The 18,904-nt window shown below is 40.4% G+C and overlaps 1 protein-coding gene across 1 annotated transcript in view; it reads right to left on the bottom strand.

Moving 5' to 3' along the window:
- The window catches only part of LOC126252549 (ras-related protein Rab-28-like), a 100,924-nt gene that overhangs the window by 53,341 nt on the left and 28,679 nt on the right, over positions 1 to 18,904 (bottom strand). The gene's annotated exons all lie outside the window — the stretch shown is intronic.

Raw genomic sequence — 18,904 nt, 5'->3', positions numbered from 1 at the left:
ACGTAACTGCACTGATTGTTGGTACAGCGTCTCATGCCCTAAATTCCTCCCGCCGATAATTATGCATTGTTCACATTTCCTCCCGCTTTACAAAAGATTCCGGCTAGGAACAGCCGGAGAGAGCGGTCTTGTGAGTGTGTGAGTTTTGTGTGTATGGCTGTATGAATGTGTGTATGTACCTTGCCTCCTTTCTGAAGAGGGCTTCCGCTTAAAATTTATGTGAACACTCTTATCGTCGTGCCTGTCTGCTGTTCGACGTGGAGTAGCCATCTCCCCATTTCAAAGTACAGTTTTTCCCTCCTGTAATTCGTTGTAAATAATGCACTGCTCTTCAACAGGAACAATGATGTACATAATTACAATACCAGAAGAAAAAATGACGTTCATTATGCCACATTAAGGTTGTCCGTAGCACAAACAGAGGCTCACAAGCCTGCAACCAAAACTTTTGATCATTTGCCTATTGATTTAAAATGCCTGACAGACAGCAAAGCAATATTTGAAACTAAACTGAAAACGTTTCTCTTTGACAACTCCTCCTGTCCGCAAAATATTATCTAGTACTGTAATGTGTAAATGGTTATGGATACGAATTCCTGGCTAACATATGTCTGTCTTTAATTAAAAAAACGAAAATACTAATAAATGATTAGCATTTAGTCATATCTAAAAAAAGATGTCAGTATATAACAAGAAGTACCACATCATTACGATTTATCGCGCAAATGATACTTGGAACACGAAAATGACTAACTAACTATTGGTATGTGACAAAGCATGGTATAGGCTCATATACTTCGTAAACCTCAAAATTAAATTCAAAAGTAAAATCAAGCAGATGATCAAAGTAGACATACGATCCTGTTGTGCTGTGTTTGGTTATTACTGAAAAATTGGCATAGTTACTGGCGAGAAATATTCCAGGAAAAGAAGTTAATAGGCTACTGTTGGTAAGGCAGATCTAAATGTTACACAGGTTAGGCTATCATTACTAAAAAATGACATACATGCATGTTGAAGCAAAATATTCATTTTACGGAGTATAAGCGTTTGAAACTATCCCCTTAATCACATTTATAGTATTGCACTATGCTGGGACATGTTTAAAAAATTACATCTTTTTTCACCTTGTAAATTGCTATTATTGTTCCCACACTGAATGACACATCTTAAGCAAGATTTCAAAGTGGGTAGATGTGTAAATTACAGTGAAACCAATGTACTGACGATTCTTTAAACATTCATTTTGTTGAAATGCACAAGATATGGCAGCATGCTTTGCATCTTCCCTCATTGCACACGTTTGTAGGCCAGCAAAAAACATGTAGCCAAGTTTGTTGCAAATGTGAACATTAAAATGTTGTGCATACGAGTTGAAAGATGAAAAGATAATGAACAAGAAGCAGTACCAATAAGCAAACAAGCATTGGTTTCAGAATTTCAGCTTCAATTGCTGTCGATAGCAATACAGTAAAAATGGGGTTAAATGTATTCCGAAAGCATGCTTTTCACATCACTTCCATTTCTTCTTGGTTATTCGAAATATATAAACAACAACAAGCTACAGTAATGAGACCAAGTGTGTCATACTGCTAAAGGAAATACGTATGTAAGAACAGAAAAACGTCCGAAATTGTCTTCCTGACACTATGTTATTCATTTAAGCACTGTAATTTTTAATATTTAAAACAGTTGTGTGCACTCGACAGAGACAATGAACAAGAAGCAATCTTAAACATTTGTCTGCTAATGTTTTGGGCTATTTAAGATGGCGGCTGGCCCGCCTACTCGGGTAGCATTCATTTGACGCTAAGTGAGGAGAGCCCTACGTCATAGTGATGTAGGCACGCGTCATCATGTTTCACGAGTTGTTCGATCGACTGTTGCGTGTATGCTGTATACATCGACTGTTGTGTGCCTCTTCGATCTGCATTGCTATTTGTTTGTGTGGTTTCATTGTCGTCATACAAGTATATGCCTGTGGTATTTCCTGGGTATTTCTCTTGGAGGTTAGAATCCTTGACATTTCTACTGCCATTCTGCCAATGAACTATACACTTGTGACTAGGGACAGCGAATACTGGTTCCAATAGGATTCTCTCGGCTAGCCTCAGGTCTGCAGCTCGTAGCGCTCCCTGGTGGAAGTCAACGACAACTGACAGTAGTCTTTTGTGTACTATTCGCATATATTGGTTACTATGCGTTTCTTTACTTTAATACAGCTCTCATTTGAAAAATGTAAAATTGGTTACAATTTGTGCTCCGCAACATGTTGCAATAATAAAAGCTTATATCGCCAAGTCGCCCAGGATAACAAAATTTCCTACCACAAAATGGTGTCGAATCTGACACATCTTGTCCGTTTTTATTTGGAGAGGAAACAGTTCCAGTGTGTTATATATCTATGTAAATCAAATGCACCTGATTTATAATAGGAAAAAATAGTTTATTAGCTAACTGTTGTATGCAGCACAGCCTTGTGAGATGTGTCCTGATATTCCATCTTGTGGCAGGAAAGTTAACAAAACTTCCAAATGGCCTCCACTTTTTTCTTTACTTCAGGAGTATGAAGCAAAGGAATACAGCTTCCTGTTTAATCCGCAAATCTTTACTACAGATTACATTTCAGTATCAGTCTCTCAGACTTTTATCTTGAATGCTCGGAACTCGCTCTCCCAGAAAATTATCGAAAGACAGGTCTGTTGTTAGGTTTTTTGCCGCCATAGGTTAGAAATGAAAAATTATGCCTCCTCTTTTTTACTACCTTCGATCTCTCTGATATCCTCCTCCCTCCCCCTCCACCACCATCAACATCCAATGGCACAGCAACGCAAATCTCCAAATATAATTTTCCTATTACACTTCTTCATTCTTTGCTCAATTATTTCAGTGTTTGATTTGAAATTAATTTTTTTCTGTCCTTTTCTGTGCTTAAAATTTTGCCAACTTGGGCAAATGCGTAGTCTTGCTTAATGGTATACACAGCTCTTTGGAAAGCATGATGTTTCTACAATGTTCTACTACTCTCATACCAAATATGTGGAATTAACGAATTTCATCAGACTCGAAACTAATGAAATAATATATTTATTTGAACAATCTGATATAGAATTTTTCATTTGATGTATATGCAATTTAAATATCTCATTTCTGAGGCATGGCCTCACTTTGTTATGGTTCTCACTATCAAAAATGTGCTTTAGCAATGACAATTTTCATTTCTTTTTTATTTATCAGGAAAAACTCTAATGGCAGTCAGAGAGCACAGCATGTTTTTATTTTAAACTCTCTATGTTGTACGGTGCTAAAGTAGTCTTAATAATCAGTACTCCTGAATTTCTGGAACATAATGTGCACTTTACAGGAAATTTCTTCATTTGAAATATCTTTAGCTAGAAAATTTCCTATGTCACTACTACTGAGACTATAAAACAGTTTGTCGAGTTTTCGTAATATTTCATACACAGACAAAAATTGTATAAACGGTGGTATAGTATAGATCCTGCTCTAATGTAGACTAATTAAGCTAACTAGCTTATTTCGAAAACCCAGTCAGCTCTGTTTTATTTTCCACTCCAAAGTAATACATTAATAAATACTTCTGCAATCGCAGGATTCTGAAAGATAATTGTGGCAGTCTTTGTGTTGTTGGCAGATTAAATCCGCTGAAAGGAATGTTACATAAAAATACAAAGCTACTCATGAACTGCTTTAGTCAGATAATACCTTCTCGAGACAATTATATAAAGTTTCGCTACGTAAAAATAAAATTCACCTTCAAGTTAATGAAGGAAACCAGTGACAATGACGTTTGTGCAGACATTGGCGACAAGCACCAGATTCAGACCAAACTATCTGTAGTCCTTTGCAGTAAGAAACATGTAGTTTTGGTCAATTAAGATAATAAGAAACTAAACACGTTTCTAGTGAAAAATTACTCTTAGTCTGGGGAGAACTCATTAAGTTTTTAGTTGTGGCATATATTATCGAAGATTTATTTGTGAAGTCTTTCATTACCGTAAACTAGGTCCTCAAAACTGCATAAGCGACCTAGGCAGTTAACATACAATTTTGAATTTTGCGCAGAATGAATCAAGCAGTTCTTTGTCCTTTCCAAATGTATAAGGTTTCATTATCTGGCACCTGGAAGCACAACGAGCTGCAGATCTGAGGCCAGTTGAGCTCAAACGATCGGCTCACCTGATTAGCACCATTATTTGCTGTCCCTTGATACAAGTGAACTTTACCACAAGCCACAAAGTGTGTCTTTAGGTTCGTTCAAACAGCAGCCAGAAAGCTATTTTCACACGTCACAAAACAGGCTTTACTGCAAATGCACAGGAATGAACTTTTTTGAGCTGCAGGAAATTTTCACACTGCTTAAACTGAACTGAAGTGAATTGAACTGATTTATTTGTCAGTAAACAACTGTTGTGTTGTATACAGCATCATCAGTTGTACAAACTATTATAAATTGGTTAACACATACAAATATTATTATCTGTACATATATATTGCTTATTATATAGATCACAAATTAGATTGTATGCTATAACTTACAATTTTATTTGTTAAAATCATATTTGTAGTAAAAGATCATGTTTTTTCATTGTACATAAATTCATCTGTATTATGAAATCGACGGCTCCAAGTATTAACATCGTAAGTCCAAAAATGGCTAAATTGAGTTATGATGCTTGGCAGAATTGTTGCCTCCATACTTTTCCCCTGTAAAAGTATCGTATCTCTAGCGCTGCAACTTAAGCAGCAATAGCAATCTTTAGAATATCGTAAGTCAGCTAAGAGGCTCTTTCACCAATGATAATGATCGCAAGTTATGTTACGATGTTTTTCCTGGGAGAATTGTAGCGAAACAAATATCGTAAAGGCCCGTCCACACGCTACGATCTGTCTGCGCAAATGTCTGCGCACATCACATCTATGCAGACAGATCGTTGCATGTGGACAGAAGTTTTGCACCAACCTGAGGTGTGTGCAAACCTGGAAGTTGGAGTTGGAGGTTTGAGCGAAACCTCTCAAATATGTGGGTTCAAACCACATCTGCGCAGACAAGTTGGAGCGTGTGGACAGGAGATCGCCGCAAATCTGGCGCGAAACAGCTGTTTGCTCAGTCTAGTGTTTGTATTTGTGCACACAGGGCATTAAAATGGCTAATACTGGTCTATTTGCCCGAGTCAGTGTCGTCCTAACCGCCGTCTGCTTCACGTCTGCTGTGCAGCGAGCTACCTTAATTTTAGTATTAACTGTATTTTTCTTACTTGTCACTTCTTCTTCCGTGTGTTTTTGCTTTTAGGAAGCTTTATTTGTTGAGTGCTATTAATAGTGTTCCATAGATTTCGTGTTTGTTTTGAATACAGTCAGAGAGAGTCCCTTTAGTCAACCATAGTGCCAGTAAAAAAAAAAAAAAAATGGTTCTGAGCACTATGGGACTCAACTGCTGAGGTCATTAGTCCCCTAGAACTTAGAACTAGTTAAACCTAACTAACCTAATGACATCACAAACAACCATGCCCGAGGCAGGATGCGAACCTGCGACCATAGCGGTCTCGCGGTTCCAGGCTGCAGCGCCTTTAACCGCACGGCCACTTCGGCCGGCATAGTGTCAGTAGTGCTAGTGTTTGTTTTCAATACAGTCCAGAGACAGGTAGTGCTATTTTCTCTGTTTTCTACAAGAAGTGGCTAGCAATCACAGTTAAGTCAATAGTCAGCCGCCTTTAGTGAATTAGCAGTCTAGTTAAAAGTTGATTAACTCTCTTCAGTAAATTGATTCCTTAGGATGGATAGGATGTGTGACTGCTGTGTACGGACGCAGGAGGAGCTGGCCACTGTTCGCGAACAGCTGAACGTGTTGATGGCCGCGGTCAGCCGTCTTCAGGCTGCTGCCTCGGAGTGTAGCGGCAGTGGGGAGTCTGGTGCGTCGCAAGGTACAACCCAGGTGTTACATGCTTCCCTGCTGTCGAGACATCTTAGCGGGTACCGGGCGCGGTTGGGCCACCCTCTCCCCAAGGGGAGTGGTGGGTTCAGCGGCGTTCGCGGCGCACGAGGAGGAAGGTAAATGTGGAGGCTGGCCGTGTGGCATCGCCCACTCTGCCTGTGAGTGGACATGTGGCTGCTCCTTCAGCAAGGTCCGAGCAGGCACACGGGGGGAGGGGTTTATTAGTTATTGGGAGCTCCAACGTTAGGCGGGTGATGGAGCCCCTTAGGGAAATAGCGAAAAGGTCGGGGAAGAAGGCCAGTATTCACTCTATCTGCTTGCCGGGGGGTTCATCCGAGATGTGGAGGAGGCCCTGCCGGCGGCGATAGAGAGCACTGGGTACACCCGACTGCAAATTGTTGCTCCTGTCGGCACCAATGACTCCTGCCGTCTGGGTTCAGAGGTCATCCTCAGTTCGTACAGGCGGTTGCCGGAATTGGTGAAGGCGGAAAGCCTCGCTCGCGGGGTGGAATCAGAGCTAACTATTTGTAGTATCGTTCCCAGAACCGATCGCGGTCCTCTGGTTTGGAGCCGAGTGGAAGGCTTTAACCAGAGGCTCAGACGATTCTGCGGAGATCTGGGGTGCAAATTTCTCGACCTCCGCTATCGGGTGGCGAAATGTAGGGTCCCCCTGAATAGGTCAGGCGTGCACTACACGCCGGAAGCGGCTACAAGGGTAGCGGAGTACGTGTGGAGTGCACATGGAGGTTTTTTAGGTTAGAGAATTCCCTCCCTAGGCCCGCCAGGACGCCTCCTGAGACGCGGCAAGGTAGGAGTAGGCAAAATGCAACAGGGAATAACAATATTAATGTGCTAATAGTAAACTGCAGGAGCGTCTATAGAAAGGTCCCAGAACTGCTCTCATTAATAAACGGTCACAACGCACATATAGTACTAGGGACAGAAAGTTGGCTGAAACCAGACGTAAACAGTAATGAAATCCTAAACTCAGATTGGAATGTATACCGCAGAGACAGGCTGGACAGTGAAGGGGAGGCGTGTTTATAGCGATAAGAAGTGCAATAGTATCGAAGGAAATTGACGGAGATCCGAAATGTGAAATGATTTGGATGAAGGTCACGGTTAAAGCAGGCTCAGACATGGTAATTGGATGTCTTTATAGGCCCCCTGGCTCAGCAGCTGTTGTGGCTGAGCACCTGAAGGATAATTTGGAAAATATTTTGAGTGGATTTCCCCACCATGTTATAGTTCTGGGTGGAGATTTTAATTTGCCGGATATAGACTGGGAGACTCAAACGTTCATAACGGGTGGCAGGGACAAAGAATCCAGTGAAATTTTTGTAAGTGCTTTATCTGTAAACTACCTTGAGCAGTTAAACAGAGAACCGACTCATGGCAACAACATATTAGACCTTCCGGTGACAAACAGACCCGAACTATTTGAAGCAGTTAACACAGAACAGGGAATCAGCGATCATAAAACGGTTACGGCATCGATGATTTCAGCCGTAAATAGAAGTATTAAAAAAGGTAGGAAGATTTTTCTGTTTAGCAAAAGTGACAAAAAGCAGATTACAGAGTACCTGACGGCTCAACACAAAAGTTTTGTCTCAAGTACAGATAGTGTTGAGGATCAGTGGACAAAGTTCAAAACCATCGTACAATATGCATTAGATGAGTATGTGCCAAGCAAGATCGTAAGAGATGGAAAAAAGCCACCGTGGTACAACAACCGAGTTTGAAAACTGCTGCGGACGCAAAGGGAACTTCACAGCAAACATAAACATAGCCAAAGCCTTGCAGACAAACAAAAATTACGCGAAGCGAAATGTAATGTGAGGAGGGCTACGCGAGAGGCGTTCAATGAATTCGAAAGTAAAGTTCTATGTACTGACTTGGCAGAAAATCCTAAGAAATTCTGGTCTTATGTCAAAGCGGTAGGTGGATCGAAACAAAATGTCCAGACACTCTGTGACCAAAATGGTACTGAAACAGAGGATGACAGACTAAAGGCCAAAATACTAAATGTCTTTTTCCAAAGCTGTTTCACAGAGGAAGACTGCACTGTAGTTCCTTCTCTAGATTGTCGCACAGATGACAGAATGGTAGATATCGAAATAGACGACAGAGGGATAGAGAAACAATTAAAATCGCTCAAAAGAGGAAAGACCGCTGGACCTGATGGGATACCAGTTCTATTTTACACAGAGTACGCGAAGGAACTTGCCCCCCTTCTTGCAGCGGTGTACCGTAGGCCTCTAGAAGAGCGTAGCGTTCCAAAGGATTGGAAAAGGGCACAGGTCATCCCCGTTTTTAAGAAGGGACGTCGAACAGATGTGCAGAACTATAGACCTATATCTCTAACGTCGATCAGTTGTAGAATTTTGGAACACGTATTATGTTCGAATATAATGACTTTCCTGGAGGCTAGAAATCTACTCTGTAGGAATCAGCATGGGTTTCGAAAAGGACGGTCGTGTGAAACCCAGCTCGCGCTATTCGTCCACGAGACTCAGAGGGCGATAGACACGGGTTCACAGGTAGATGCCGTGTTTCTTGACTTCCGCAAGGCGTTCGATACAGTTCCCCACAGACGTTTAATGAACAAAGTAAGAGCGTATGGACTATCAGACCAATTGTGTGATTGGATTGAGGAGTTCCTAGATAGCAGAATGCAGCATGTCATTCTCAATGGAGAGAAGTCTTCCGAAGTAAGAGTGATTTCAGGTGTGCCACAGGGGAGTGTCATGGTACCGTTGCTGTTCACAATATACATAAATGACCTGGTGGATGACATCGGAAGTTCACTGAGGATTTTGCAGATGATGCTTTGGTGTATTGAGAGGTTGTAACAATGGAAAATTGTACTGAAATGCAGGAGGGTCTATAATGAAATGACGCATGGTGCAGGGAATGGCAATTGAATCTCAATGTAGACAAGTGTAATGTGCTGCGAATACATAGAAAGATAGATCCCTTATCATTTAGCTACAATATAGCAGGTCAGCAACTGGAAGCAGTTAATTCCATAAATTATCTTGGAGTACGCATTAGGAGTGATTTAAAATGGAATGATCATATAAAGTTGATCGTCGGTAAAGCAGATGCCAGACTGAGATTCATTGGAAGAATCCTAAGGAAATGCAATCCGAAAACAAAGGAAGTAGGTTACAGTACACTTGTTCGCCCACTGCTTGAATACTGCTCAGCGGTGTTGGATCAGTACCAGATAGGGTTGATAGAAGAGATAGAGAAGATCCAACGGAGAGCAGCGCGTTTCGTTACGGGATCATTTAGTAATTGCGAAAGCGTTACGGAGATGATAAACTCCAGTGGAAGACTCTGCAGGAGAGACGCTCAGTAGCTCGGTACGGGCTTTTGTTAAAGTTTCGAGAACATACCTTCACCGAAGAGTCCAGCAGTATATTGCTCCCTCCTGTGTATATCTCGCGAAGAGACCATGAGGATAAAATCAGAGAGATTAGAGCCCATACAGAAGCATACAGACAATCCTTCTTTCCACGAACAATACGAGACTGGAATAGAAGGGAGGACCGATAGAGGTACTCAGGGTACCCTCCGCCACACACCGTCAGGTGGCTTGCGGAGTATGGATGTAGATGTAGATGTAGAGTTTGTAAGTGAATTCTTTGAATATATAGAAACCACCCATGTTTGTGGAAGATTAAAAGTAAAGAATAGTGACCGAGACAAAAAGACAGCAGCATACAATGCTGTAACTGAAAAATTGAGGGCAATTGGCGCCTCGGCAAACAGAGAAACAGTAATAAAAAAAAAAAATCGTTGCGAACTGTTTACCAAAAAGAGTTACCCAAAGTTCAGAAATCTAGAAGATCTGGTGTAGTAGTAGCTCAAGTATACCAGCCAACGTTATGGTATTTTCATCTGATTTGCATTCTTAGTGATCAAGAAACGCCAAGACCAAGCAGGAGTACAATTGAAGATGAAATTGGAGTGTCAATGTTACCGCCAGCCGTTCATGAGGAGAAATTGCCCTTCTCATACAAGTATTTTTTCTCATAATATGAAGGGTTACAAACTTTAAGAGATAATTATAAGTCCGCAAATAATTTCGCCAGTCGTTAGGTTCGCCCTGCAACTCTCGCAGTAAATTTACGTGAGAAAACTTCTTTCGCTTTAGCAGCCACTGCCTACCCCATTTTGACCGCATTCTTTGTTTCCTGCGGTTGGTCTGAATGTTTTTTGCCACACAAGTTGCGAACACAGACCACAACAGAACTTCCACCATTTCTATATTTCAAAGAACTGAATTAAATTTTTGACGTTTACGGGGAGCATAGTCGCTTGCCACTGATATTTCTTTTCTACACCGACAGATGGCGGGCGAGTAGTAGAGTGGGGTTTGTGTCGTGTGAACACACCACATTTGCAGCGATCTTTTGCATGTACAGACATCTGCGCCGATATCTGCGCAGACAGATCGTTGCGTGTGGACCGGGCACTAGTGTAGTTACGATGTTTGTACAGGGAAATTTTATTGTGTAGATGCATGCGACGTTTTTCACTCGGCCATTAAGTTGGTAGCATTGTTGTCCCAGATTGTTTGTAGCCAATAATAAGTATGTTCATTGTAGATGTGGTCATCAGTACGAGTATAACCAGTTATTTCGCGTAGCACATTAATTGATAAACATCTGTGTGAACGGGTTCCGAGTGTGCTGCTTTTGTAATTAGTATCATTTATTACGATTTTGGATAATTATGTACTCAAGTAGAGCATTAAAAATAATGGACATGGTTCTCAGCCCAACGATAGATGATGAACATAAGTACTCATTTTCTTTTATTGTAACAATAATAAAGAACGTAATTTCGTATATACAATTGAAAACCTGAAACAGCCCCAAAATTCTATAAACAAAAATAAATACGATTTCCCGTTTTATATACAAATTTAAGAATATTTTTCGTAAATTTTTGGCTGTAGTTCTATTTAGCCCTACAAATAATTTGTGTTGTCGCAGTAATAATTACTGTCAGATGCCATTCGCGTCATTCTACAGGAGACGGAAGCGTAAATAAAAGGGAACCACTTCTCACTGATGCTGGGTGCTCTAGTTCGTGGCTGCTGAAGTGATGACAACAGAAAATAGTTCAAAATTAATTGATACATCGTGTTTGGATGATAGTGATGACTTTGTTGCTAATCCTGACTTCGTTGCCACAACAGCTGATGATTCATCAAGCAGCAGTGACGAGAAGGAACAAAAGAGAAAAAAGTTCAAAGGGAAATATAACAAAGACCAAGGTATACAATAAAGTTTTCTGTAACATAGTACATTCCGCAAAACAAAATAATATAGGCATTTTATTTTAAAATTACGCATTTTTATTGCAGGAGAGATCTCCATACAAACTACTGGGCAACGCTTAAATCTTTCTCCGCCCATATCCACAACGGAACGTAATACAACTATATCCTCACCAAACACGTTAGCATACGACGATGTGAAAATAAGGATAAAAAGACCCGTAAAAGGAGTAGGAACCCAGCCTCACGGATAGTAAATAGAGCAAAAGAATCTCTCAACAGAGGTTTTGCACACATTGGTCGAAGAGGTGCTGAAATAAAAGCAAGAGTAATGAAGCCAGGATGCGACCCTAACTCATGCCGACTAAAATGTCATAACAAGTTAACTCAAAAAATCAGGCAGGATATTTTTGAACAGTTCTGGCAGATGTGGGATGATAGCAGACAACGAGAGTTCGTCTGTCGACACGTGAAAAATGTAAGCATGAAACAGAATCGAAATGTGGCAGAATCAAGAAGAAAATTTTCAAGACAGTATTCTATAACAGTCGATGGGAATATCATTAAGGTGTGTCAGAAAATGTTTCTGCACACTCTATTACAGATATGTGGGTGAGAACTGCCATGCAAAAACTGAGTACAGATGGAATTCTGTCACCTGAAATGAGAGGAAAGCATTCCAGAAGGTGAAATACAATAGCGCCTCAAATAAAGGAGTCAGTGCGAGAGCATATAAACAGCTTTCCTTGTGTAGAGTCACATTACACAAGAAAAGAAACAAGCAGAAAATACCTTGATGCAGAACTGAACATTGCAAAAATGCACAAAATATACCAGGAATGGATCAAGGAAAGAAAATATGCCACCATATATCCTGTCACATTAAGACAATACACTGATATATTCATCCAAGAATATAATTTGTCATTCTTTCGGCCTAAAAAGGATAAGTATGAACTATGTGAGCTTTACGATAGTTCCTCCGGAGAGGAGAAAGCAAAGATGGAAGACAAATACATGTCTCACATTGCCAATAAAACTTGTGCGGGATCTGAAAGAAAAAGACAAAATGAGTTCAATCTCGGACAAGTCCATTATTAGTGCATGTTTCGATCTGCAGAAAGTGTTGGCTACTCCTCAGTCTGATGTGAGCCTTTACTACTACAAACGGAAATATTCCACCTACAATTTTACAGTATACGACATGGGAAACAAGGAAGGGCATTGCTATGTTTGGCATGAGGCCATTGCCCGCCGTGGTCCAAATGAAATAGCTAGCTGTCTTTACCATTTCTTGCAGATGAAAGCTTGCAAAGGTGGAAAAACATTCAACCTGTACTCTGATAGCCGTGGAGGCCAAAATAGGAACAGATTCCTATTTTGTACGTTCCTCATTGCTTCTGTTAAGTTTGGAATTTCACAAGGCTTTCTAGAATGGGGTCACTCTCAGAATGAAGGTGACTCAATGCACGCTCTGATCGAAAGAAGAATCAATCAGTGTACGTTCCAGATCAATGGGTCACTTTAATTAAAATGAGTAAGGTCACTGGAAAGCCATACACAGTTAATGAAATGAGTCAGGACTTAATTTACGACTTCAAGAAAGTATGCAGAAGCAACAGTGGATGTATGACACTAATCAAAATAAGGTGATGTGGAGTAAAGTATAGGAAATTGCTGTCTTTGAAGGCCGACCATACGAACTGTACTTTAAGAACACTTACCAGGAAGGAGCAAAGTGTATCTTTGTCCAGAAGCGTTCTAAAGGACGACAGTTATCATCCTGCGACATCCTTGAACAGGCATATCACGGAATCTTACCGATCAATAAACTGAAGTTGAAGGATCTCTTGTCCTTAGGTGACAGCAAGTGCATCCCAAGTGTTTATCATACATTTTATCAAAGCCTGGTTTCAACACAAACTGGTACACCAGAACAACATAACAATGATGTGTCAAGTGCACATGAATGATAAAAGTGCTCAAAAATTTTTTAATACCTTATTTAGACAGTTTTTGTTATCATAAAGCAGTTGTAAAGCAACTCAGATAGAAATATTCTGTATATTTTTCCAGAGAAAAACATCTGAAGTCCGAAAACTGTACTTTTGGAAAAGGGTGGAGCACATTAGTATAGTACATTTAAATCTCTTCATTCATAGCCGTTTACCTGCGAGGTTTCATTACAATTTAAATAAATTCTGATTTACACTGTTTACTTAAACTTTCTTTTGCTTCCCCTGTAAAATTGACAATTTTGAGTTACAATGTTAATACTTGGGGCCGTCGAAATGCTTTTTCTTTCCAACTCTGTCTCTACCACTATTTTTAATTTATTTTCCTGTAATTCCCTTGTGTCATGTAGTATATTGTTGAAAAATATTTTGACAGCATTTAAAAAATTATTTTTGACTTTATTCAAACGAACCCAAAAAATGTCCAGTAAATCCCTGTTTCTTGATTCACATGAGTAGATATCCGATCTATTTACATACATATGGAACTTCTGTTTGGCGTGCATAAGTGCTTTGAATATGTATAGATTGGTGACTGAAAGTGTTTTGTGCTCAACAAAGTATTCTCTGCAAGAAGTTAAGATGCTGAAATCAAAAATGTCTGATGGCTTTCGCCTGGCAGAAGAAACCCACATTTGCTCAAGCAAAAGATGTGTTCCATTATGAAAGTGTGTAAGAAAAAAGTCATAGCCTGTCTTAAGTATGAGCTCTTTACTCACACAATCTTTCAGTTTCCTAAGGAGATAATAAACTCTTGCCAATTTACTGCAGAACTTTTCTGTGTGGATATTCCTCATTATTAACTATCTAGGTGACCAAAGTATCCAGACACCTGGCTGAAAATGACTTTTAAGTTCGTGGCGCCCTCCATCGGTAATACTGGAATTCAGTATGGTATTGGCCCACCCTTAACCTTGATGACAGCTTCCACTCTCGCAGACATATACGTTTAAGCAGCTGCTGGAAGGTTTCTTGGGGAATGACAGCCCATTCTTCACGGGGTGCTGCACTGAAGAGAGGTATCGATGTCGGTCAGTGAGGCCTGGAACAAAGTCGGCGTTCCAAAACATCCCAGAGGTGTTACGTAGGATTCAGGTCAGGACTCTGTGCAGGCCAGTCCATTACAGGGATCTTATTGTCTTGTAACCACTCCGACACAGGCCGTGCATTATGAACAGGTGCTCCATCGTGTTGAAAGATGCAATCGCTATCCCCAAATTGCTCCTCAACAGTGGGAAGCAAGAAGTTGCTTAAGAAATCAGTGTAGGCCTGTGCTGTGATAGTGCCACGCAAAACAATAAGGGGTGCAAGCCAACTCCATGAAAAACGCGAGCATACCAAAACACAACCGCTTTCGAATTTTACTTTGGCACTACACATGCTGGCAGATGACGTTCACTGGGCATTCACCATACCCACACCCTGCCATCGGAGCACCGCATTGTGTACCGTGATTCGTCACCCCACGCAACGTTTTTCCACTGTTCAATCGTCAAGAGTTTCCGCTCCTTACACCAAGCGAAGCGTCGCTTGGCATTTACCAGCATGATGTGTGGCTTATGAGCAGCCGCTCGACCATGAAATCCAAGTTTTCTCACGTCCCGTATAACTGTCATAGTACCTGCTGTGGATGCTGATGCAGTTTGGAATTCCTTTGTGATGATCTGGATAGATATCTGCCTATTACACATTACGACCCTCTTCAACTGTCGGCAGTCTCTGTTAGTCAACAGACGAGGTCGGCCTGTAAGCTTTTGTGCTGTATGTCTCCCTTCATGTTTCCACCTCAGTATCTCATCAGAAACAGTGGACCTAGGGACGTTAGGAGTGTGGAAATCTCGCGTACAGACGTATAACACAAATGACACCCAATCACCTGACCACGTTCGAAGTCTGTGAGTTCCACAGAGTGCCTCATTCTACTCTTTCACGACGTCTAGACTACTGAGGTTGCTGATATGGAGTACCTGGCCGTAGATGGCAGCACAATGCACCTAATATGGGGATGTCTGTATACTTTTGATCACTTGGTGTATGTCTAACAATTTACCGAATTTTGCAAAAACAGACATAATGTCTTACGGGATAGCCGCAATCAGTGATTTTATAATGTTACTTAAAATCCGTCTTGATTGCAAATTTTTTATTATTCATATGACCGGTTTCGGTTCATTCAGAACCATCTTCAGATCTGTAAAAATAATTATACTAATTTACTATTTCACGAAAGCAAATCTTTTTCATCCTGTCTAATCAACATCAAATGTACCAGAACGTACCTGATATTTCAGTTACAGGAGTAACCCGTCAAAATCCAGCAACATTCACATGCTACGTCAACATAAAATTGGTTGGCAGAGTGCACGTCATTTATATTAAATATAACACAATTACCGACAGGTGGCGTCTGGTACTTTTGTTATATTCCATTTGCACATACTGTATTCAGTAGATCTTTTTTATATTAAAAATATTTAATTAAAATATGTAGATGTCAAAGCTAAAATCTGTACTTGTCAGGATTAAAAAAAAAAAAAAAAAAAAAAAAAAAACAGTAAAATTATCGTTTTTATACGATCTAAAAGGCATAGGGCGATTTATATATCTATGGTGCTGGTGTGAACTTGTTTTCTTCTACGGTCTGCTTCCGTGGTTCCCGCCACTTTGGTGTTGTGCCGCGGTCTGCTCAGTCGTCTGCTGTCCATCGCCGCGGGCAAGAGGGCCGCACAGGAGGGCTCCGTCAACGACGCCAGGCGTTGCACGCGTCTTCCGGCTTCTCCACCGCGCACCATCCCTCGGCCTGGATCTCCATGCGCAACAGTTGTCATCTTAGTAGGCCGTCATAAATGCTAAAATAGGCGTTATGATTGAATTCGCTTTGTTCGTTGAGGATTAAATCCGGATCTTTATTTTTGTGCGTGTATATTTCGATCTCTTCTAAAATGTTAAGAAACCGCCCCTTGTGAGCTCTATGCAGGATGTCTAAGTTGTTTTCAATATTCGTGACTGAGTGCTTTGTCGCAGCCATATGCGCCCCAAAAGCTGTTTTGTTTTGAGAGTAGGTGTGCTCCCTGAATCTGGTTTCAAAGTTCCTACCAGTCTGCCCTATATATTGTTTACAGCAGTCATTACATTTGATTTTGTATACACCTGAATCCTGAAATTTATTTCTACTATTACATATTCTATGCCGGAGCTTCAATTTTAACGTGTTATTTGTTCGGAACCCTATTGTAACGTCGGATTTACGAAAGCATCTTTCAATTTTGTCTGCAATTCTTCCATTGTAAGTGAGAGCTACATATTTTTTCTTGTTGTTCCTCTTAACTGCTACTTGACTTCCTTCTGTTTGTTCCATTTGCCTCTTCTTTATCTTCCTATAAATATTCATCACCTGCTTACACGTATATCCGTTCGCTACGGCCACTTGTTTTAAAATACTTAACTCCTTTTCTACTTCGTGTTGGCTTAGTGGCAATCTTAGTAGCCTGTATACCATCGAAGTAAAATATGCCCATTTGTATCGCGGTGGGTGACAAGAGCGCTCATTGATAACTAGATCTGTACACGTAGGTTTTCTGAATATGCTAAATTCATGCTTCCCATTTTTCTTTATTAGTGTTAAATCTAAGTAATCTATACGGTTGTTTTCTTCAAATTCCATGGTGAATCTAATTTTCGGGTGTTGAGAGCTCATTTTTTGTGCTAAGTTTTCGATATCATTTTTATCTCCTTTGTATAATAAAATGGAGTCGTCCACATATCTCCTGTAATATACAATTTTCTCCGCGATATTAGGATTTTCATCAAAGAATTTGTTTTCTAAGTGATTTACAAAAATGTCAGCCAGCGTCCCAGCTAAACTGTTCCCCATTGCCAGCCCGTCTTTCTGTTGATAAATTTTACCATTGAAAGTAAAGTAATTGAACGATAAGACTTGTTCCAACATTTCCACTAGTTCAATCACTTCCCCCAGTGCCAATTTACCATGAGTGAGGATATTGTTCCTAATGATCTCAATCGTTTCTTTTACGGGAATGTTTGTGTACAGATTGGTGACATCCAATGAAGCTATACTGATAACGAAACGTCGCATAAAAAGTTGCATACTTTTTGTGAGAGGGTCGTGAACTTAACTGAGATAGAATTAACAAAAGATGAGCAGAATCTTTTAAATAAAGGGCTGCAATATAACCTAAATCCCGCAATTAACTCAAATACAATAAAAAAGACTGTCGCAGAAGTGAAAATTGCATGTGATATCATTCCCGTAAAAGAAACGATTGAGATCATTAGGAACAATATCCTCACTCATGGTAAATTGGCACTGGGGGAAGTGATTGAACTAGTGGAAATGTTGGAACAAGTCTTATCGTTCAATTACTTTACTTTCAATGGTAAAATTTATCAACAGAAAGACGGGCTGGCAATGGGGAACAGTTTAGCTGGGACGCTGGCTGACATTTTTGTAAATCACTTAGAAAACAAATTCTTTGATGAAAATCCTAATATCGCGGAGAAAATTGTATATTACAGGAGATATGTGGACGACTCCATTTTATTATACAAAGGAGATAAAAATGATATCGAAAACTTAGCACAAAAAATGAGCTCTCAACACCCGAAAATTAGATTCACCATGGAATTTGAAGAAAACAACCGTATAGATTACTTAGATTTAACACTAATAAAGAAAAATGGGAAGCATGAATTTAGCATATTCAGAAAACCTACGTGTACAGATCTAGTTATCAATGAGCGCTCTTGTCACCCACCGCGATACAAATGGGCATATTTTACTTCGATGGTATACAGGCTACTAAGATTGCCACTAAGCCAACACGAAGTAGAAAAGGAGTTAAGTATTTTAAAACAAGTGGCCGTAGCGAACGGATATACGTGTAAGCAGGTGATGAATATTTATAGGAAGATAAAGAAGAGGCAAATGGAACAAACAGAAGGAAGTCAAGTAGCAGTTAAGAGGAACAACAAGAAAAAATATGTAGCTCTCACTTACAATGGAAGAATTGCAGACAAAATTGAAAGATGCTTTCGTAAATCCGACGTTACAATAGGGTTCCGAACAAATAACACGTTAAAATTGAAGCTCCGGCATAGAATATGTAATAGTAGAAATAAATTTCAGGATTCAGGTGTATACAAAATCAAATGTAATGACTGCTGTAAACAATATATAGGGCAGACTGGTAGGAACTTTGAAACCAGATTCAGGGAGCACACCTACTCTCAAAACAAAACAGCTTTTGGGGCGCATATGGCTGCGACAAAGCACTCAGTCACGAATATTGAAAACAACTTAGACATCCTGCATAGAGCTCACAAGGGGCGGTTTCTTAACATTTTAGAAGAGATCGAAATATACACGCACAAAAATAAAGATCCGGATTTAATCCTCAACGAACAAAGCGAATTCAATCATAACGCCTATTTTAGCATTTATGACGGCCTACTAAGATGACAACTGTTGCGCATGGAGATCCAGGCCGAGGGATGGTGCGCGGTGGAGAAGCCGGAAGACGCGTGCAACGCCTGGCGTCGTTGACGGAGCCCTCCTGTGCGGCCCTCTTGCCCGCGGCGATGGACAGCAGACGACTGAGCAGACCGCGGCACAACACCAAA

Source organism: Schistocerca nitens, chromosome 4 (genome assembly GCF_023898315.1).
Source record: "Schistocerca nitens isolate TAMUIC-IGC-003100 chromosome 4, iqSchNite1.1, whole genome shotgun sequence".
Lineage (NCBI taxonomy): Eukaryota > Metazoa > Arthropoda > Insecta > Orthoptera > Acrididae > Schistocerca > Schistocerca nitens.
The sequence above is the reverse complement of the archived record's forward strand: the minus strand, read 5'-3'. Positions and strand labels throughout refer to the sequence as shown.